The 24,111-nt window shown below is 41.0% G+C and overlaps 1 non-coding gene across 1 annotated transcript; it reads right to left on the bottom strand.

The window, feature by feature from the left end:
* Positions 1-2,135: 2,135 nt before the first annotated feature.
* Trnas-uga (transfer RNA serine (anticodon UGA)) lies at positions 2,136-2,210 on the bottom strand. Its single transcript has one exon. It is a non-coding gene; the product is annotated as a tRNA-Ser (tRNA).
* Between the last annotated feature and the right edge of the window lie 21,901 nt (positions 2,211-24,111).

Here is a 24,111-nt window from a genome sequence, read left to right as displayed (position 1 = left end):
AACTTCCTGGCAGATTAAAACTGGTTGTCGGACCGAGACTCGAATTTGGGACTTCACCTTTTGTGGGCAAGTGCTCTACCAACTGAGCTACCCAAGCACGACTCACTACCTGTCCCCACTGCTTCAGTTCCACCAATACCTCGTCTCCTACCTTCCAAACTTCATAGTAGCTAGCTTGTGTACCTTGTGGAACTAGCACTCGTGGAAGAAAGCATATTGCAGAGACTGGCGGAATTGCAGCTTAGGAGATAGGACGTGAGTCGGGTCTTGGTAGCTCAGTCGATAGAGCACTTGCCTGTGAAAGGCAAAGGTCCTGAGTTCGAGTTTCGGTGTGGCACACAGTTTCAATCTGCCAGGAAGTTTCACATCAGTGCACACTATGCTGCAGAGTGAAAATCTCAATCTCGATTTATTTGAGGAACGTGTGATACTCACAATACCCTTGCAATACATATTAGCTTATGAAATTTGTTATTATTAACATATCCTAATTCAAAAATAATAGCAAAGTGCATAGCTACAACACTATCACTATTCTGGGTAAAATCTGACTTTGGCACAGAAAGGAGAGAATTATGTTGCCACAAAAATCTTTGGTCATTTACCAAATAGCGTAAAAGTCTGATAGATAGTCAACCAGCATTAAAAACCAAATTAAAAGAATTTCTGAGTGTCAACTCCTACTCAATGGATGAATTTTTGGATATGAGTTAGTTACTATAAAAAAATTGTGTAAAGAAATCTTTCATTAAACTTGCACACTCTACATCATTACGAAATGTAAATCTATGGAACAAATATTAATGTAATGTAATGCAACAACCCATTAAGTTTCAGTTTTTGTAGATAAAATGCCTTGGCTGCAAGTAAGTCAGAAAATATATCTAATCTATGTGACCATGTTATTGGTATACCAACAGGAGCTAGGATGTAGACAACTAGTCTCTCATTTAAGAGAATACACGCACTTGATGTGTCAGAGCAAAACGTTTGCATAGTATGACCTCTGTGACCTTAGGTTAAGTATTGATTAAGGGTATTGGAGTCGATGGACATGACACATCTAGTATGTAAGTAAAAGCAGTTTGGTGATACAACTATTAGTTAAGAGAGGATGAGAAAGTAACAGCCCTCTACAAGGTATGAAAGTATTTTGTATAATATCTGAATGAGTGCATGTGAGAATTTCATATGTAAGACATATAACCAGCCAAATGCTATATTCCTGCAATATAATTTACGAAAGGATACAGTGTCAGTAATCAGAAAGTTTACACAAAAAGATCATACTGTAAACTTATCTGCCATCTGTAGCAAAGATCTAATGTAAAGGTGTTAGGCTATATTACAAGGATTTTACTTAACCATCATGTAGCCGAATTTGGGTCAACGAGTGTTTTGTCTGTGTTGTAGAATAAGTTTTGTGTCATGTGATTTTGAATCTGATAAGCAAAATGCAGTAAGCATTATATGATTTCTAAAACATAAGTATATGAAATGACTAATAATTACAATAAAAGGGTCTAGATAGCGAAGGTTTCTAATGATGGAATGACTGTTACCAAAGTAAATGTCAAAGAGATATTTCTTAGTAGATAGTGATGAGATAAATCATGCAGTAGAGACTTTTAGAGTGACAAAATGGTCAAATAATGTGAGAGTATTGTATCAACTAAATGATTTAAGTAAGTGACTACTTTGTCGGAAATTCGGTAAAATTTGTTACTGACACAGTATTGTATGAGCCCATGAATAAAATTAACTGTACTACCAATAAGGGCAGAATGCAGCATATCACTGGACTGTTGGAATAACAGTGGTAGCAATAAATTTTACTTTATTTATATCATGAATTACCGTGTGTGTGTTGGGGCTTATGGGCACTCAACATCGAGGTCATCAGTGCCCATAATGAATTACCATGCCTAAGCATGCTAGTATAAGTATATATGTGTATATAGTGGGAACAAGTTTTGTTGGACGCAGCAGTAACCAGGTACCTCATATAATGGAAACAAAGCAAGAGACGAAAGTAATGTCATACAGCAAACACTTTAGGAATGTTTCCAGAATGAGATTTTCACTCTGTAGCGGAGTGTGCGCTGATATGAAACTTCCTGGCAGATTAAAACTGTGTGCCCGACCGAGACTCGAACTCGGGACCTTTGCCTTTCACGGGCAAGTGCTCTACCAACTGAGCTACCGAAGCACGACTCACGCCCGGTACTCACAGCTTTACTTCTGCCAGTACCTCGTCTCCTACCTTCCAAACTTTACAGAAGCTCTCCTGCGAACCTTGCAGAACTAGCACTCCTGAAAGAAAGGATATTGCGGAGACATGGCTTAGCCACAGCCTGGGGGATGTTTCCAGAATGAGATTTTCACTGTGAGTACCGGGCGTGAGTCGTGCTTCGGTAGCTCAGTTGGTAGAGCACTTGCCCGCGAAAGGCAAAGGTCCCGAGTTCGAGTCTCGGTCGGGCACACAGTTTTAATCTGCCAGGAAGTTTCACTTTAGGAATGTTTCAACATGAGTATTTTGTATGAAGAATTGCGTTACCTGTGTCCAAGGTCGAGGACTAATGTAAAACAAGTCTTAAACTCACGAAATGCTCCTTTTCCTTTTGTAAAGCAGTTACATGGGTAGTGATTTTACTCCATGTTTCTGATGTTGAGGTTTATTTCTTGTAAAAGTATGATGCTATTCATAGTATGAATAAACTGACTGACTAGTCAGTGATGCCAAACATTACAGAGTGATTCTACTCTGTTAGGGACAATTGACAGGAACTCTATCTGTAATGAAAAATGTGTTTCCATAAACCGAGAATGAGATATGCAGACAATTTGTAAATGTGCCAATTGTTGTAATGAAATGTTAAGGAACTATACATGTCAGTAACTGTATTCTTGTTTGTAATAGGATTTCTCATGAGTGAGGTCTAAAAACATGTGTGTAAACTACAACATAAGTAAGGCAACGCAGACAGGAACCACGATAGTAATCAATTTCAAGCAGTCAGCACTAAAAGGGACTTGAAAAGCTGACAATGTGACTGATACAGGTATAGACAACAGTAAATGGCAGTAATGTACACTTGTTTATCTGTAATATGGTGTGGCGATCTGGAAATGAATTCTCATTGGCCATTCCGAATATTATTTCATCCAAGAGATAATTGGTGTTGTAATAAAAGCTGCAGCTGAAAAGTGCATACACAAAATTGCGCAATTATTTCATACCGTCTGGATGCTACTATTGACTAGCAATGGAGTGGTGTGAGCAGCGAACTGGCTGCTGAGGTGGTTTAATTCTAATTATTGGCGGTGATTTAGACATAGAGTCCACAATCTTGAATTTTAAACGGATGAGTAGACAACTTTTCAATTTACAAGATAATGTATAAAGACAGTGCCACCTGTTGCATCTGTTTTGTTATTTTGCATTTAATTTGTATCACATGAATGGACTAGTTCAAAAGCTATTTACATCACTTTGTAAGCAATGTATGTACAGTGTAAGACCACAGCAATTGCCTAATGGTAACACACAGCTTCTGTTACTCTCATGGGAATTACATGCAAATCAATCCATACAATAAAAACGAAGTCTAATGCTTAATATTCTTAAAGACCAAACAAACATTTCGCTAGGTGAATTCTGGAAACATCCCCCAGTCTGTGGCAAAGCCATGTCTCCACAATATCGTTTCTTCTAGTAGTGCTAGTTCGGCAAGGTTCGCAGGAGAGCTTCTGTGAAGTTTGAAAGGTAGGAGACGAGATACTGGCGGAACTGAAGCTGTGGGGACAGGTATACTTACTATTTATATGTCTTTTCTATATAAATCACCAGTTATGGCAGTCTAGCAAAAGCTGCCAGGAGGTACCTAAAACGACTGTGCAGATGACAGGTCAGTGGATGTTCCATCATTGTACCTGCGATTCGCCGTTCCTAATCTCCTATCTACTGTAAGTATCACACAATCCAATATGAATGAAGTACATTTTACCTGAAACAAATAATAGAGTGACTATTTCTCAATTTTTTTTCAGAAAAAATATGCGAAGTAACATTTTTGTAACTTTCTATTATACGAGGTGCATTCAAGTTCTAAGACCTCCGATTGTTTTTTCTAATTAACTAGTCACCCGAAATCGATGAAACTGGCGTTACTTCTCGACGTAATCGCCCTACAGACGTACACATTTTTCACAACGCTGACGCCATGATTACATGGCAGCGGCGAAGGCTTCTTTAGGAGTCTGTTTTGACCACTGGAAAATCGCTGAGGCAATAGCAGCACGGCTGGTGAATGTGCGGCCACGGAGAGTGACTTTCATTGTTGGAAAAAGCCAAAAGTCACTAGGAGCTAGGTCAGGTGAGTAGGGAGCATGAGGAATCATTTCAAAGTTGTTATCACGAAGGAACTGTTGCGTAACGTTAGCTCGATGTGCGGGTGCGTTGTCTTGGTGAAACAGCACACGTGCAGCCCTTCCCGGACGTTTTTGTTGCAGTGCAGGAAGGAATTTGTTCTTCAAAACATTTTCGTAGGATGCACCTGTTACCGTAGTGCCCTTTGGAACGCACTGGGTAAGGATTACGCCCTCGCTGTCCCAGAACATGGACACCATCATTTTTTCAGCACTGGTGGTTACCCGAAATTTTTTTGGTGGCGGTGAATCTGTGTGCTACCATTGAGCTGACTGGCGCTTTGTTTCTGGATTGAAAAATGGCATCCACGTCTCATCCATTGTCACAACCGAAGAAAAGAAAGTCCCATTCATGCTGTCGTTGCGCTTCAACATTGCTTACAGTAGATACGGGCAGCCATGTGGTTGTCCATCAGCATTCGTGGCACCCACCTGGATGACACTTTTCGCATTTTGAGGTCGTCATGCAGGATTGAGTGCACAGAACCCACAGAAATGCCAACTCTGGAGGCGATCTGTTCAACAGTCATTCGGCGATCCCCCAAAACAATTCTCTCCACTTTCTCGATCATGTCGTCAGACCGGCTTGTGCGAGCCCGAGGTTGTTTCGGTTTGTTGTCACACGATGTTCTGCCTTCATTAAACTGTCGCACCCACAAACGCACTTTCGATACATCCATAACTCCATCACCATATGTCTGCTTCAACTGTCGATGAATTTCAATTGGTTTCACACCACGCAAATTCAGAAAACGAATGATTGCACGCTGTTCAAGTAAGGAAAACGTCGCCATTTTAAGTATTTAAGACAGTTCTCATTCTCGCCGCTGGCGATAAAATTCCATCTGTCCTACGGTGCTGCCACCTCTGGGATGTATTGACAATGAACGCAGCCTCATTTTAAAACATGCGCATGTTTCTATCTCTTTCCAGTCCGGAGAAAAAAAAATTGGAGGCCTTAGCACTTGAATGCAACTCGTATGTTAAGTGAACAGATTAAAATCAAGCTATCTCCATGAGCGAGATTGCTAACTGAAAACTGTGCAGTGGCGCTCGACAGAGGGGTGATCAGCTCGAATCCTAGTAGTGGAAAAAAATTTCAACTCTCAGTATTTGGCCGACAAGGGGAGGAAAGATGGTGGCATACAGTTTCTTGTCACCAGGCTTGACAAAAAATGTCATAGTTTCAATTCCAAACTTAGCCACAGTGTCTCATGAAGTGAGAGCCTGTGACACTGTTGGTGGTGATCCATCTGTTGGGTGGGGACGTTAAGCTTGGCAAGCCCCCTTGGTGCTATTCGCAAGGTGCTGGCTACTTACAGGCACCGAGTTTCACCCTCACCCTTCTTTCAGCATCGTCGGTATGCAACACAAACATTACACTGCTCTACACACACACACACACACACACACACACACACACACACACACAAACGCACGCACACACACACACACACACACACACACACACACACACACTGGAGCAAGTTGTAAATAAATAAATAAAATAAAAAAAACAGAGTAAATTCGAATGAAATGCATGAAACTTATATTTGACAAGCATAAAGTTACTTAAGTTCTACTGAGATGAAAACAAAGAAACGGAGAGAAAAAATAAACTGTGAGCTTAAACTAAAACGATCTGGACAAAAAGAATTCAAATTTTTATATTGTACACAAATCATTACGTGAAACTTATAAAACTGATGTTAAATATAAAATAAATGTCTTATATAGACACGCCTGACAGTGAAAGGAACATTTAATTTCACTGTGTATTTTATAAAGAAAATTTCTTGCCTCAATCAAAGTGGTCGATGTAACGATACATCAATTTCATTTACTATGTATGGTAAATGATTCTTAAAGTTGTGTATATTTTGTGTTATAAATGCTATTTAATATCTGTTATTGAATGACCTTTTACTCACATAGCTAGAGAAGGCAAACATAATGTATATATATCAGTAACTGCAATGAAAATCGGCAACATATTATTTGAATTTTTGTAAGTTGTTTATCACTTGTCTTTAATAAACTCTCTCTCTGGCCATCTTTTTCTATTAGCTTTTATCTCCTTCCTTGGCCATTGCTTGAGTAAATATTTTTGATTATTAGATAATAATAATTGTGGTAGTTGGGAATGGAGTACTTGTATTTTTCGTAAGGCTAATTACTAGCATTTTTACAGCTGACAGAATAGATGTTCAGATTCCAGTAAGCACTTGTAATGATTTCTGGAGTAATGGCTTGCCAATGAACAACTAGCAGCCATTTTCAACATCTTAAGCATATCGCTACTAATGGTAGAAAACTTCTTCATAGCCTGCAGACATTATTTCATTACAAAGTCTAGTATCCAAGCATGAATAAAGTTGGTGCATCTATAATAATTAATATTCACATGATCACACATGAGGTGTTGCAAGCCTGTTGTTCTGGCAATGGATTACTAGTCTCTCGATACTCTCATTCTCAAAATATAAATAAATTTTTGACAATATAATTCTTCTTCTTGGTCAGAAAGGAAGAGTTATAGTTTGATCATGTATATCGCCTCAATAAATCATTATATACATATAACCAATCACCTCAGTGCTGGAATACTATGTTTGTCTCATTCACGAAGAAAAATAGACTTATTCATTGTATTTACATTTGACAGAACAAAACGAAAAATTGCTGATTGCTATTTACTTTGATGATAGCCTCATCACAAGATCAACTCAAAGTTCAGTGAATTCGTTATTAGGTTTGTTAATGTCAGAATTCAAATAACAGTGAGTTCACCAGGCTTACTTATATGAAGGAAATAGAACAAAGAGAGTCTCATCTGTTTATTTCACAATGAGTACACACAGAGGAGTTTCTACATATTTCTAGCAGCATTGATTCGAAACCGCCCCAATAGCTGAATGGTCAGCATGATGGACTGTCGTTCTAAGGGGTCCGGGTTAGATTCGCGGCTGGGGCGGGGATTTTCTCTGCTCAGGGACTGGGTGTTATGTTGTCTTCATTATCATTTCATCCCCAACCAGCGCGCAGGTCGCCCTATGGTGGCGTCGAACGTAGTAAGACATGTGCCAAGGCGGCCGGATCTGCCCTGTAAGGAGCCTCCCGGCCAATGTCGCCGAACGCTCATTTCCATTTCCATTTGAAGCCATTAAAGTCTCTGTGTGATAGCAACCAGTGACAATTAATCTAGCAACACTCTCGACAGCACCATTCATTCCTTATTGTTCAACTGTAGGACCATTGGTATCTGACAAGTTCTGTTCATCCAGATCTCGCATATGCTATTTTAAAAGCTACTTGATCAGTGGCTAAACCTACTTCCTCTGTATGAAACGAGTTCGCAGTGGCGAATACGACCAGACTACTGCTGCACTATGTATTGGTGACAACGAAAATTTATTCCAGACCGGGAAGCATATCCTGATTTCCCGCGCTATACGCGACTGGTTGCCTTAACTGCCTCGACCAACAGAAACACTCAAGCAGGACTGACCCAAATATCAGAATGTCACTGTGTGTCTGTGTCGTGTACTCGCACTACTGCTGTGACTTCCACACAGGGAGAGAGTTATGATTATTGTTGTGGCCTTGTCTTGGCATGAAATAATGTCCCACATCCACAATCATTGATTACAGAGCCACAGACGCTGCGGTATGGCACAGAGAAGACGCCTACCAGAGACTCTCTGCGCTGGAGGGCCATAGGAAGAATGGAAGCAGGACAGTTTCAAACTGATGTAGCCCGATGGGTTAATGTGAATCGTCCTGTTGTTTCTCGAATTGGTGACAGTTTATGGTGACTGAAAATGTATCCTGAAGACCAGAGCAGGGCCGACCACGTGTGATATCAGAAAGAGAGGGCCGTTATTTGATTGTAAGTGCGCGACAGGCTGACATCGAAATAAGGAATAAGGAATAGAAAAGCGATTGAAATCACTCAATAGAGGAAAGTCCACTGGACCTGACGGGATACCAGTTCGATTCTACACAGAGTACGCGAATGAACATGCCCCCCCCCCCCCTTCTAACAGCCACGTACCGCAAATCTCTAGAGGAACGGAAGGTTCAAAATGATTGGAAAAGAGCACAGGTAGTTCCAGTTTTCAAGAAGGGTTGTCCAGCAGATGCGCAAAACTATAGACCTATATCTCTGACATCGATGTGTTGTAGAATTTTAGAACATGTGTTTGCTCGCGTATCATGTCATTTCTGGAAACCCAGAATCTACTCTGTAGGAATCAGCGATCGTGTATTAGATACAGGCTCCCAGGTAGATGCTATTTTCCTTGACTTCCGGAAGGCGTTCGATACAGTTCCACATTGTCGCCTGATAAACAAAGTGAGAGCCTATGGAATATCAGACCAGCTGTGTGGCTGGATTGAAGAGTTTCTAGCAAACAGAACACAGCATGTTGTTCTCAATGGAAAGACGTCTACACACGTTAAAGTAACCTCTGGCGTGCCACAGGGGAGTGTTATAGGACCATTGCTTTTCACAATGTATATAAATGACCTAGTAGATAGTGTCGGAAGTTCCATGCGGCTTTTCGCGCATGATGCTGTAGTATACAGAAAGGTTGCAGCATTAGAAAATTGCAGAGAAATGCAGGAAGATCTGCAGCGGATAGGCACTTGGTGCAGGGAGTGGCAACTGACCTTTAACATAGACAAATGTATTGTGAATACATAGAAAGAAGGATCCTTTATTGTATGATTATATGATAGCGGAACAGACATTGGTAGGAGTTACTTCTGTAAAATATCTGGGAGTATGCATACGGGACGATTTGAAGTGGAATGATCATATAAAATTAATTGTTGATAAGGCGGGTGCCGGGTTGAGATTCATTGGGAGAGTCCTTAGAAAATTTAGACCATCAGCAAAGGAGGTGGCTACAAAACACTCGTTCGTCCTATGCTTGAGTATTGCTCGTCAGTGTGGGATCCGTACCAGGTCGGGTTGACAGAGGAGATAGAGAAGATCCAAAGAAGAGCGGCGCGTTTCGTTACAGGGTTATTTGGTAAGCCTGATAGCGTTACGGAGATATTTACCAAATTCAAGTGGCAGACTCTGCAAGAGAGGCGCTCTGCATCGCGGTTGTAGCTTGCTGTCCAGGTTTCTAGAGGGTGCGTTTCTGGATGAGGTATGGAATATATTGCTTTTCCCTACTTATAACTCTCGAGGAGATCGCGAATGTAAAATCAGAGAGATTCGGGCGCGTACAGAGGCTTTCCCGCAGTCGTTCTTCCTGAGAACCATACGCGACTGGAACAGGAAAGGGAGGTAATGACAGTGGAACGTGAAGTGCCCTCCGCCACACACCGTTGGGTGGCTTGCGGATTATAAATGTAGATGTAGATGTAGACAGTGCCGCCTTAGTACTGCATGGCACCTGGCATCAGACCTCGCAGCTTCCACTGGACGTGTTGTGTCGAGATAAACGGCATTCAGAAGCCCTCGGACGAGTGGCCTTTATTCTCGGAGACCTGCAGTATGTGTACGTCCGACGCGTCTTATGAGTGCCGATTTCGTCTAGAGAGTGATTCTAGACAGATTCGCATCTGGAGGGAATGTGGAACCCTATTACGGGGCCCAAAAATTGTGGAAAGAGATTGATATCGACGAGGACCTCTGATGGTGTGGGCAGGGATTATGTTGACCTCTCGAACACCTCTTCACGAAATTGTACAGTTTAATCGGCAAGGGGTCGTGACGAGATCTTGGGGAGCTCATGTGCGGTTGTTTCAAGATGCTGTGGGCCCAGTCTTCATATTTATGGACGATAATGCTCTACCACATAGAGCAAGGATGGTTGATGTTTCCTTGGAAACGGAAGATACTACCTGCATGGCGTGGCTTGTTCCCTCTACTGATTTTAATCCCATAGGGCATGTCTGGGATGCACTAAGGAGACGGGTTGCATCATGTCAGCATACACCAAGATTAGCGAATTGCCCTGCGGAAAGAATGGGCGTTATTGCCTCAACATGAGATTGGTTACATTCACAGAATGCTCGGTCGTTTTCAGACATATATTGCTGCTAGAGGTGGCCACACTCCATACCGACCACGTTAACCAGTTGTCGGAATGTGTGTGCAAATCCACTAAGTTGGAAAAAGACATAGATGTCCTTGTGTTCCGTTATGCATGTTGCAGTTGCTGACATTCTGTATATTTTACGTTGTTTCTACTTTTCTATCACCTATTTATACTGTTTTGTAGCAAAACAGCCTGCCTAGGTGGCCGAGCGGTTCTAGGCGCTACAGTCTGGAACTGCGCGACCGCTACGGTCGCAGGTTCGAATCCTGCCTCGGGCATGGATGTGTGTGATGTCCTTAAGTTAGTTAGGTTTAAGTAGTTCTAAGTTCTAGGGGACTGATGACCTTAGAAGTTAAGTCCCATAGTGCTCAGAGCCATTTTAACCATTTGTAGCAAAATAAACATAACCTTGCAAAATTTCTGCTTGTTGCTTTAATTTTGGACACGTCGTTGAATGCGATGACCTTACCACACTTCACCAGTATGGTACGACTCTACTGATCGATGTTAGAGCCAAAGTCTTGTTGCAACAGTAACCTCCCCATCATTCACGTACTGCTTCCCTCGCAGTGTATCCTTCATTGGACTAAACAGATGGGAGTTGGTAGGTTCGAGATCTGGGCTGTAGGGTGGATGAGGAAGAACGGTCCAATGAATTTTTATGAGCTCCTCTCGGGTACGTATACGTGTGTGAGGCCATGCGTTGTCAGGGAGAAGGAAAAAGTCGTTTGCATGTTTTGGCGATGAACGCACTGAAGTCGTTTCTTCGATTCCCTGATGGCGGCACAATACACTTCAGAGTTGATCGTTGCATCATGAGGGGGACCCTCAAACAGAATAATCCTCTGACGGTCCAGTTGAGCAGCGAGGTGTTTGATTGTGATCTGTCGATCACTTCGAATGTGAGTGTCCACACGTTCCAACACTGCAGGAGTCACACCTGTGACTGCCGGACAGGACGTGGGAGATCGGACAGGTTTGCACGACCTCGTTGCGATGGTGACAGACGCCTCGCCCAACGACTCACCGTGCTTTTGTTCATTGCCAGGTTTCCGTAAGCATTCAGCAAGCGCCTATGAATATGTGCGATGATCTGGTTGACTACCAAAAGAAACTCAGTAACATTTCTCTGCGTGGAACGCACATCTGATACGGACGCCATTTGCAAGGCTACGTATACCGGCGCCACCTATCGGAACTACAGAAAATTACAGGGGATGCAGCGGGAATACTCCACAACGTTCCACAATAAATTCGACATTTTTTTGAACCGAACTTGGCCGACCAAAATGTATGTTGCACTAATTATTGAACGCCTCTCGTATTTTACATTAAATCTGCCACAAAAAGGGGTCGCAGTCTTTATGGCGTTGGGGACCAAAGAGAAATTCTGGGGAAAAATGATACGTTCACACAGCGGAGCTGCACAGTGTGAGATTCCAAACTCGTGCCTGGAGTTGCGCCACGGCAGACATGGGAAGCTTGTTACACCGGGAGATATTTAGCTGATAGGGCAGGCAGGGCGCCTTTATTTCTGCGGCGCATCCAATTTCGCCGGCGGCTTATCCCGGAACGGAGCCGCGCCTGCGCTGTCGCAGCTACCGCAGAGGCAGGGGCGCTGGAGCCGCCCACCTGCCGGCCGCCCTGTTTATCCTGCCTCCACCCGCACCGGGGAGAAAAATCAGGATTTGCCCACCTAGAAATAGCGTCCCGCAATGTAAAGTGGTACAACGTGCTCGAAATTCTCAGAAAAAATTAGGTGTGTGTGTTACAACCGCATGCAGTAAGAAAGTATCCCCACCAACTTAACAAAATAATCACGAATATCTAGTTGAAGTTGAGGGCAGTGAGAACAGGGTTGCTGGGTACTGCACAATGAACGATGTCCACAAGGTGTTAAGAAAACAACAGATTTATTCAAATAACTAAATTACGATGGCTAATCGGAAACTCTTTGCACCTATATTGTAGGCAAATTATGGGAGTACATTCAGTAACGTTACTCGTATTTAGGGGAGCTAATCAGCCACCTACACTACTGGCCATTATAATTGCTACACCAAGAAGAAATGCAGATGATAAACGGGTATTCATTGGGCAAATATAATACAATAGAACTGACATGTGATTAAATTTACACTCAGTTTGGGTGCATTGATCCTGAGAAATCAGTACCCAGAACAACCACCTCTGGCCGTAATAACGGCCTTGATACGCCTGGGCATTGAGTCAAACAGAGCTTGGATGGCGTGTACAGGCACAGCTGCCCATGCAAGCTTCAACACGATACCACAGTTCATCAAGAGTAGTGACTGGCGTATTGTGACGAGCCAGTTACTCGGCCACCATTCACCAGACATTTTCAGTTGGTGAGAGATCTGGAGAATGTGCTGGCCAGGGCAGCAGTCGAACATTTTCTGTATCCAGAAAGGCCCGTACAGGACCTGCAACATGCGGTCGTGCATTATCCTGCTGAAATGTAGGGTTTCGCAGGGATCGAATGAAGGGTAGAGGTACGGGTCGTAACACATCCGAAACGTAACGTCCACTGTTCAAAGTGCCGTCAATGCGAACAAGAGGTGACCGAGACGTTAACCAATGGCATCCCAAGCCATCACGCCAGGTAATACGCACCCTGTACCATTACGCCGGGTGATACGCCAGTATGGCGATAACGAATATACGCTTCCAATGTGCGTTCACCGCGATGTCGTCAAACACGGATGCGACCATCATGATGCTGTAAACAGAACGTGGATTCATCCTAAAAAATGACGTTCTGCCATTCGTGCATCCAGGTTCGTCGTTGAGTACACCATCGCAGGCGCTCCTGTCTGTGATGCAGCGTCAAGGGTAACCGCAGCCATGGTCACCGAGCTGATAGTCCATGCTGCTGCAAACGTCGTCGAAGTGTTCGTACAGGTGGTTGTTGTCTTGCAAACGTCCCCATTTGTTGACTCAGGGATCGAGACGTGGCTGCACGATCCGTTACAGCCTGCGGATAAGATGCCTGTCATCTCGACTGCTAGTGATACGAGGGCGTTGGGATCCAGCACGGCGTTCCGTATTACCCTCCTGAACCCACTGATTCCATATTCTGCTAACAGATCTCGACCAACGCGAGCAGCAATGTAGCGATACGATAAACCGCAATCACGATAGGCTATAATCCGACCTTTATCAAAGTCGGAAACGTGGTGGTACGCATTTCTCCTCCTGACACGATGCATCGCAACAACGTTTCACCAGGTAACGCCGGTCAATTGCTGTTCGTGTATGAGAAATCAGTTGGAAACTTTCCTTACGTCACACGTTGTAGGTGTCGCCACCGGCGCCAACCTTGTGTGAATGCTCTGAAAAGCTAATCATTTGCATATCACAGCATCTTTTCCTGTCGGTTAGATTTCGCGTCTGTAGCACGTCACCTTCGTGGTGTAGAAGTTTTAATGGCCAGTAGTGTAGCAATGGTGCGAGATAAGACGAATTTGTTGCCTAGGTGTATGCTGGCGCACAGCCCAGGGCACCTAAAGCTGCAGCAATTGGTACGGGCCAGCCAGGTGCAGAGACGAGCAGTGTTACCGGAAATAATTATATCCCAAACCTGGTAATTTGGACAACTGTTAGACACATGGCCTTTGTGCAGGAGACAGTACTCCAAAAATGGGGCAATGTCAGACAGGCTGAAAGATGGCTTCTTACAGGTATTTGAGAATCTATAATAATTTAATGTCAAATATAAATACAAATCTTAATATATCTGCAGTCTCAGAAAAACACGGCGCATCCAATGACATAACAACATTTCCATAACTTTAAAACTTCACAACTTAGTATTTATCACTGAATAAACATTTTGCCAGCCTCTGTGGCCGAGCGGTTCTACGCGCTTCAGCCCGGAACCGCGCTGCTTCTGCGGTCGCAGGTTCGAATCCTGCTTCGGGCATGGATGTGTGTGATGTCCTTAGGTTAGTTAGGTTTAAGTAGTTCTAAGTCTAGGGGACTGATAACCTCAGATGCTAAGCCCCCTAGTGCTTAGAGCCAATTGAACCATTTTTGAATTAACATTTTCACATTGAACCTCTGTATTAAAGACTTTTAAACGCTTCATGAGATTACAACATACAGTACCTCAGATGACAGCTTTGCACTACAGTTATCATCTCTGAAGGCTACGTATCTATATTTATTTTATTTGTTGATTTATTACGTCTTTTGTGTGAATTTGTTATGCAAATATTTGTCAGAACATCGTACCCTCCAGAATTACACAGCAATGGATATAGTGTGAATACCTTATATAGTGTAACATTTGTGGCGTTATTTAATGAGCAGTCTGCCAGTAAGTTTATTTAAATGTTGATTGAAAATGCTGTTAAAAGAGTGTGCTGATTTACAAGTGGTCAGTCGCATGTGTTAGTGGACACCACAATTGAAAAGAGAACCAAAAGACGCTTCTGTCAAGAAAGTTTTAACGGTTGTTTAAATAATATTTAACGGCAATTCGTTGTCATTTTACATGCATGAACTTGCAAAATAATGCTAGTTTATTTATTTATTAACAGTCCTTATTTGTAGTTAGTTTAAAAGATCTGAGTGTAACCGAATGTTTATGGCATTTACTTAAATATTGTTGTAATATATTAGTTTAGTCCACAAAGATGTCTGGTTGATTAAAATCATGTCTCAGAACGTAAGAACGATGTTTTTTGTGGGGATGGGCTTCAGCCAATGGAAAAGTAGACAGTAGCAGAACCCTGGGGAACTGGATACTGGGACTTTTCGAGTGAAGAGCTCAAGGGAATGATTCTGGGTACTTCATTTCGAGTTCTTGAAGAAGGCAGACCTGCGTGAGACAACGTGCATTATTTGGTCATATAGGTGATTGATTCTGGGTGGTGTACAGCCGCTACCATATTTTAATTTCTGAAGGGACTTAAAATTTCGAGTGGCCTGAATGCCCTCCAGAGTAAAACTGTTCTCTCTTGTATTTTGGAACTGAGTTTAGAGAGATTATGAATTATTATTCTTTGTATTGCGTATGTTAATTTGGTAACGATCATGTTGAACTCTGAACTTCTTTGAACCAGTGAACATTTCGTGTATTGTAATTACGAAGTGGACTTTGTTTTTGATTATCTTATTATCTTTGATTACAATTTATTTGGGGATTTTGCTACCATCATCATAAGTCTCTCAACGTAACTTCACTGCATTTGATAAGGGTATTTTCTGTCTGTATTTTAACTGAATATCGTAGGACAATTTCCTGTTTATTTGAGACGTTGAAAGGTGGCTACACTGAGCCACAGCGCCAGAGATCGCGCCAGAGAGTATTGTTCCGCCGCCTCCACTGGCAGTGACTATTGAGACGTAGCGGCAAGCAGTTCTTGCCGAGAAGTTGTGGTGGGCACTGCTTGTCGTGAAGTCGGAGTGAGATGTGATAGTGGAGAGTGTTGTTCCATGTTTTATGCAGTTATTTGATGGGAGAGATAGCAGATGTTATTCTAATGGAGATATTGTAATGATCAGAGTGCATTTCGTCAATATATATGAAGGTAATAAAACGCTATGTTCCTATATTATTTGTGTATCGCAAATAATGCATCATTACAGGTTCAGTCAACAAAGCATCTGGCTTGTGTTCTTGTATTAGAGTGTAATTCTGCTTTCCTTACGCAATTATAGTATTTCTAATTTTCTTTTATCACATCAATATAATTGGTATTTAAAAATTCTTGTCTTGTTGAAGAAGAACCGTGCCAGATGTGTACGTTGAGTCACACTTCCACACACAGAACAGCTACACTTGTGCTTTGTTGGCTTCGTAGGTTTTATAGTTGCTGGGGACTTAATTAATTAATTGTGTTAATGAAAATTTTCATTTCATTCTTTGTTGTTGTTCTATGCAATCAGATTGCGTACTAATACTAGTCAGGGCCAGCCGTTTACGAAACAGCGTAATCGGACTTACAGCTACTAAAAAATATTTGCATTTTATATAAATTAAGCCCCCATGCACGTGGCGACCGCTGCTTCGGATCGTCCCTTGGAATCTTCTGATTGTAAAAATAGTAGACAGTAGTATTGTAGTAGTAATTTGGAGTTTAGTAATTGTAGTCTATTTTGCATGTGTAGATTTGGTAATCAGGATTCTTCTAATGGTATTTTTCAAAATTTAATTTTTATTGCCTGGTATACGCGTTTGACGATTTAGTGCAATTATTTCAATTGTTCGATTAATCGTGTTTGAGGGAAACTTTTCATGTAAATGGTATTGTTGGAGATAAAGAGTCATTGTGTGTAATTTTCGTACAGTGACGAGCTTTGTATGTTTTGTAAATGATTACGCGATCTATGAAAAAGGCAAAAATGATGGATAGTGAGAATGACGAAATTATTGACATGGCGAACTCGCCAACACAGGACAACAGTATGATGAATAATGAAGTTGAAAACAATTTAATAAGTCAGGAAAATAGTCCGGAACCATTTCAAAATTTTTCTCAATCAGAAAATTCACAGAATACGAGATCAACGACAGAAGATTTTGAAATAGTATCGAACACAGATAGCTTTATGGCTATGCAGAATGCAGTTAGTTTTGCGGGAAATGTAAGGGGCGAAAAGAATTTTGAACCATTTAATATGGAGCAGTTGATGAGTGCAATATTAAATTTAAGATCTGAATTAAAAACAGATATGGGAACAATGGCAACACGGTTAGACTCACAAATGGGAACAATGGAGCAGTTACGATCTGAATTAAAAACAGATAGGGGAACAATGGAAACACAGTTAGACTCACTGGGATCACAGTTAGGATCTGAATTGAAAACAATGGAAACACGGTTAGATTCACGAATAGGGACATGTTTCAAAAACATGAAAGATGAATTAAAGAAAGAAATTAGAGAAGAAGTACAACCGATTTTGAATTCTCACAATAATAGATTAATTGCAGTAGAGATTAGACAAAAGGAACAGGATAGAGAACAGGAAGAAAGAGATCGCGTGATAGTACAGAAATTTTCAGAGTTAAATTTACAACGTGCACACGATAAGGAGGAAATATTTGTGAGAATCGGGGAATCCGTGCCAAATGACAGATTAAATAACCTAACACAACAATATGAACATATGAACAGTTAACTACCAAATGTGTCAATACTGAAACCCGAGTCGTGACACTTACGGAAGATGTAAATAAACAGAAAGAAAAATAGGTGACTTATCGGAAAGAGTTGAGGAGATTTCAGATAAATTGACAAGTCTTAGTTTAAATGGGGACAGAGATTCGGATGATACAGCTCCATTACCATTTGCAGAAACCGAAGAGTACCAGAGCATAAATAAACACGTTGAAAATCAGGGAAAATTTAATGAACGCGTTAAAAGGGAAGTGGAGGCATTACGAAAGCAAGTCAAACAAATTGAAGGCGAAATCGTAGGAAAAGACAGTAGAAGAAATTTAGAATCACAGATAGCAGAGGGGTTTGAAGAAAATAATTTGTTTCATTTACGGGATGCAACAAGAGAGCGCCAGGCGCGCGAACTTGACAATAATCAACATTGGGACTGGGACAGACGCGGTAGGTCTTTGTCGCCACGAGGCGAAAACTTTGACTATAAACACTTTTTGACTGTTCGGAAATTCAAGATCTTCCGCAATTCTAAGAATGACATACATCCATGTTCATGGTTAGATCAATTTATGTACGCACTCCCACCAAATTGGCCACTAAGTCACAAACTGGAATTTATGTGTGGATATTTAGAAAACGAACCGGCGACGCGGATGCGTGCACTTATTAGAGATTGTAACAATCTAAATGATTTTTATCATGCATTTCTATCGGCATATTGGTCCGAAAACACGCAAGACAGAGTCAAACATAGTCTGATTATGCAGCGTAATTTTAAACAGTCTGAGTTCCGCACGCCGGCAGAATATTTTGAAGACATGATTCGAAAGAATCAGTTCCTTTCCAACCCTTACAGCCCGACTGAATTAATTCGCATTTGTTTAACTAAGCTGCCACAATCCATAAGACAAATTGCTTTAGCCGGAAGATGTAAAGACGACATTGAGACTTTTAAGACTTTGTTGCAAGAACTTGAGTATGACAACGACGACGGGACTTCTTGTAACTTTTTCAGTAACAGTAATTACAATAGATTTTCAGAGAAAAGGGATAGTGATCGGAACGGGCGTTATATGGGTAACTTTGAGAATGACAGACGTAACAGACAGGACAATAGATACCAGCCTTATGACAATGACAGACGTTCTAACAGAAATTACACAGACAGTTATAATAACGGTAATTCCAACCGGAATGATCAATCATACGGAAACAGTAATCGGTATTATCAAGACAGAAATTATTCAAACAGTAATAGAAATTCTTACTACAGAAATAATCAGGGTAGTAGATACAACAATAATTTCAGAAGTGACAGTCGAAATTGCACAGGAAGTAGCTATGCAGACAGACAGGAAAACAGAAATTTTAATAACAGACACAACCAAGAATTTGTATTTGACAGACAGGAGGGACCTAATTGGCATCCTCCACGTGACAGAACTTCAGAGAGACAAGTGCAAATCGTAGAAATGGATCCGCGAAATGACGCGAATAATCAAAGACGTGACGCAAACAATCGACAATGACTATAGTGCGCGTCATGTATCTTGGCGGCCGAGTTTAGGTTCGTTCTGCGCATCTGACGTCACAAAACACAGTCAGCCAATGAACAGAGAACGACGTTGCCAGATCTCGACTGCAGTGCAGAGCACGGACGAGTGTCTTCAGTTTAAGAAACGTTCAGTCATAAATAAAGTAATAGAACAAAAGCAATGTCTTGATAGCAGATTTTCTTTTATAGAAAGTTTGGAAAAAACATTCTTTATACCAACTGCTTCATATTCTATTAATTAATTAAACCAAACAAGCAATAAGACTCCTAATTCAGGCGATAGCAAGGAAAGGTGTTTGTTTCAATCTCACGAACTGCTTTTTCGCAATAAAGAACAGCGGTAATTGTTTATTTCCTATTGTACTTCGACGAAGCGTGAGCAATTCATAGTCATACCAACAGTGTTTATAAGTAGTTGCGTGACTGTTATAGTTCTTATGGAGTTACATTGCCCGACGAGCTGAGGTAGGGGAACGGTTAAGGACTTGGGCTGCCAAGCAAAAGTTTATGAGTTCAAACCTTCTGTGCGGCTTAATATTTTCTTTATTTTAAAACAATATTGGAGTGCCTTACTTCACGAATTTTATTCGTTTGAATGAAATTTCTAGTGCTTTGCCTCTTCATCAACTTTTTTGCTGCTGCAGACACGTGCTCCCCGCATTCCGCGCTGTGCGCGATTTTGTCATCACTGCACTTCTCGCCTGTGCAGACACATGGTGTTCCCACTGCTTTGACACACTTATCATTCGATTTCACAAAAACTATTTGGCCAAAAAATTTGATTTTTACACGTCTTCTTGACTGATACCTTCCCCCCATAAATGACATAATTTTGTTTTGATGTGCAGCATTAAATGTAGTAAACCATTGCACGAAATTTTGAAGAGTTTGCAGAGGTAAAAGTCCATAGCGTATACTTTCCGTATGGTCGATTTTAGTTGCCAGAATGTTGAGAATGAAATGTGGACAAGATACCTAAATTTCATATAATATTTACTGTATAACAATATCTCATTTAATTTAAGTACCACATAGGTGTCGTATGTAATATTGAGAAATATTCCGTCTTTCGCGACTGTAATAAATGTTTTATTTACCCAGGGCGCGTTTGGCTTTATTTTAAAGCACTTCCATCGGTGAAAGCTATGGCACATACACAATGGTATTCATGTTCTATTTCTTGTTTTTGTTCCACAGTCGCAGTTTTACCAATGGTATTGAAATATATCCCTCTTCTGCAACTGTAATAAGCGACTTATTTAGACCAGACGCATTTCTCTCTTTCAAAGCATCATAAGAGGACTGTATTTTGTGTCCTCCATTGCCAAGTAACCTTTCGTAGTTTTGTGCTGCGGTAGCACAATATTCAACGTTTGTGTTGGCTCATCAGTGTTTTAGCAAATAAATGCTGTTTGTGTGTGCCACACACAAAATTATATTTGACATAGCTCTGAGAACTTCACTGACAGACGGTATATTCAAGTCCTAATGTTTTTGTAAGTCCACAGTTTTGTTTAATGTACTTTGTCTACTTTCTTTTGATTGATTGAAGTGCTTTAAAATAAAGCCAAACGTGGCCAGTGTAAGTAAAACTTTCGTTACAGTCGCGAAAGGTGGAATATTTCTCAATATTACATACGACACTTATGTGGTACTTAAATTAAATGAAATATATAGGTATCTTGTCCACATTTCATTCTCAACATTGTGGCAACTAAAATCGACCATCCGGAAAGTATACTCTATGGACTTAACCTCTGCAAACTCTTCAAAATTTCGTGCAATGGTTTACTGTATTTAATGCTGCATAATAACTGCGTTGAACATCGAAACAAAATTAAGTCATTTATGGGGAGAAGGTATCAGTCAAGAAGATAGGTAAAAATCTAATTTTTGAGCCAAATAGCTTTTGTGGAATCGAATGATAAAGAGTGTCAAAGCAGTCGGAACACAACGTGTCTGCACAGGCGAGCAGCGCAGTGACAAAATCGCCCACAGCGCGGAATGCAGGGAGCACGTCTTTGTAGCAGCGAAAGGGTTACTGCGGCCATGGTGGCTTTACTTCATGAACTGCGCGCTCCCCCCTAAACGTAAGCTTGCGAACTATGCTATACTATGGCGCTGCTTCTCTTGGCGCGTGCGTCGTGTGCAACTGGCAACGCAGCAATCTCCCGCGTCTAGGCGGGCATGCGCGAGCCGCCAAGATAAAAGAATTGAACTATAGCAGCTTCGGCTTCTGGCAGCAATATAGACGGTTAAGAAAGTAATGACACTACGGCTTTACGCTACGTACGCCTGGAAGACATGAGAGACATTTTGTTAGACGAGAAGGAAAATAATGTAGACGCATTTTTACATCCTGTTATTGAAGTATGTGTGGGTAAGAATAAGTTCACTGCAGTTTTAGATTCTGGGAGCCCATTGAACGTCATTAGTGAATCAGTTTTTCGTATATGTGAAAGGACTATTGCCTGTCCTGTGTTACCTATTTCTAAAACTACAATTCGAGGAGCTATTTCTGGAAAAGGTGTAGAAGTTAAACAACAGACCAACCTAAATTTCAATTGTCAAGGATACGAATTTTCTGCTAATTTTATTATTGTTCCATTACTCAGTACACAAATTATATTAGGTATGGAGTTTCTTAACACACATAAGGCAATTTTGAACTTTAAAGAAGGAAGTGTGAATTTGACTGTTGCCGGAATGCCGAAATGTTTGAAATGTTTCGAGTGTTTAACAAGATCTGAGTCAGATACAAAATGTTTAAGGTTTCTTACTTCTGATGTTTTCGTTGAGCATTATGACGACGGTGTGTTTATTCATGACAATGACAATAGATACAGCGACGCGATGGATGATATAATTAATAGCGAAGAATTAATTAATGAAAAGGTTAAGAAAGCTGAAGTGCCAGATGACGTTGCAAGAGAAGAGCTGCACCACATTTTGACTTCACATGCTACAGTATTTAGACATCACACAGGAACTATACAAGGCTTACAATATTTATTTAAGGTAAAAGAACACACACCATTTCGGGGGAAAACGTACGCAATTCCTTTGGCTTACAGAGACAAGGTTAAGAATGAACTTCAATACATGTTAGCTCAGGGCATTATTGAGCCTGCAGTCAGTCCTTATACTAGCCCATTACACGTTGTTCTTAAAAAGGATGGGTCAATTCGTTTGGTTCTGAATTCCAGACAGATAAATAATATCATCATTCCTGAAACGGACCGTCCACAAAATTTAGATGAACTTCTTCAACATTTTCATGGAATTAAAGTTTTATCCACGATTGATATGCGCGCAAGTTTTTGGCAAATAGAACTCCACCCTGATTGTAGAAAATATACTGCCTTTTTAGCCTTTGGTAACTGTTACCAGTTTCGGAAATTACCGTTTGGACTTACTGTATCTTCAGCAGCATTCATTCGTAGCTTAAATGAAATTTTACCTGTTTATCTTCGTGACAATATTACTTCATATGTTGACGACATTCTTATTGCTAAACATTCTTGGAGTGAGCACAACAAAATTTTGGATTCATTATTACGTATTTTTGCAAGAGTTGGCATTACGGTGAACTTAGAAAAATCTGAATTTGGTCGTTCTCAGGTGAAATTTCTCGGTCACATTATTTCTACAGAAGGTATTCTTCCTGATCCAGAAAAACTAGACGCTATTCGTAATTATGCTGTTCCTACCACAAAACGTGATGTTCGTACTTTCCTTGGTGTCTGTAATTTTCTTAGACGCTTTGTTAGATTGGACAATTTGGCCACACCTCGTTTATGTGAACTATCTGGAAAGAAATCTAATTGGTGTTGGGATGAGGAAGCTCAGTCAGAATTTGAACAACTCCGTGATGCTTTAGTTGCTGCTCCACTTCTTTCACACCCGGATTTATCTAAAGATTTTTGTTTGGCGACGGACTCATCATACAAAGGCCTAGGTGCACATTTATTTCAAGAGATAGAAGAAAACGGCGTTGTAGTACAAAAGACTATTGCATTTGGAAGTCGTGTTCTCTCTAAATCAGAACAGAATTATTCGATTACAGAACTTGAAGCTATGGCTGTTGTTTGGGCTTTTACAAAATTTCACACATTTTTGTTTGGCAGACATACTAAGGTTTACACCGATCATCGAGCTCTGGAATTTCTTATGTCGACAAAATTAACTCATGGCAGATTGTCACGATGGGCGTTGTACCTACAGGAATTTGATTTTAGTATTGTTTACATACAGGGTTCTTCAAATATTGTTGCTGATGCTTTATCACGTGCACCTATGGGTTTGAAACAAAGTGCTGAAGAGGACTGCAAGGAAAACAATTATTGTTTGATGTATATTCAAGGTGTTGCGTTTGAGAACTTTATTTCGTCTTCGCTCCAGGACATCGCTAAGGAGCAAACTAAGGATCCAATCTGGAAGGACATTAAGGAGAAGTGGAGGAGAAAGGAAAGCGTAGCGATTAGACAGCATTATTTAGTTCGCAATGACATTCTTTTTAAACGAAAATCGGTCGACAACTCTGTTTGGTTAGTTTGTATTCCTGATGAGTGGGTTAATAAGCTGATTTGGTATACGCATTTCAGTTATGCACACTTTGGTCCCAGAAAATGCTTTCATAAATTACGAGAGAATTGCTACTTCAGTAATATGCAAAAACGTATTCGATCTGTTCTGGCCAAATGCAAATTATGTCAAAAGGCTAAGCCGCCAACAGTTTCTCACAGAGCACCGTTGTTTCCTATCATTCCAGCGAAATTAAAGGACATGGCTGCAGTCGATTTGTTCGGTCCAGTGGTTCGATCTACTAATGGTTTTGCGTACATTTTCGTAGCAGTGGAATTGACATCAAAATATGTGTGTTTTACACCGTTACGCAAAGCAACAGCTCGTTCAGTATCTAATGCTTTCA

Source organism: Schistocerca cancellata, chromosome 8 (genome assembly GCF_023864275.1).
Source record: "Schistocerca cancellata isolate TAMUIC-IGC-003103 chromosome 8, iqSchCanc2.1, whole genome shotgun sequence".
In the NCBI taxonomy this organism is placed as follows: domain Eukaryota; kingdom Metazoa; phylum Arthropoda; class Insecta; order Orthoptera; family Acrididae; genus Schistocerca; species Schistocerca cancellata.
This window is presented reverse-complemented; position numbering and strand designations above follow the sequence as displayed.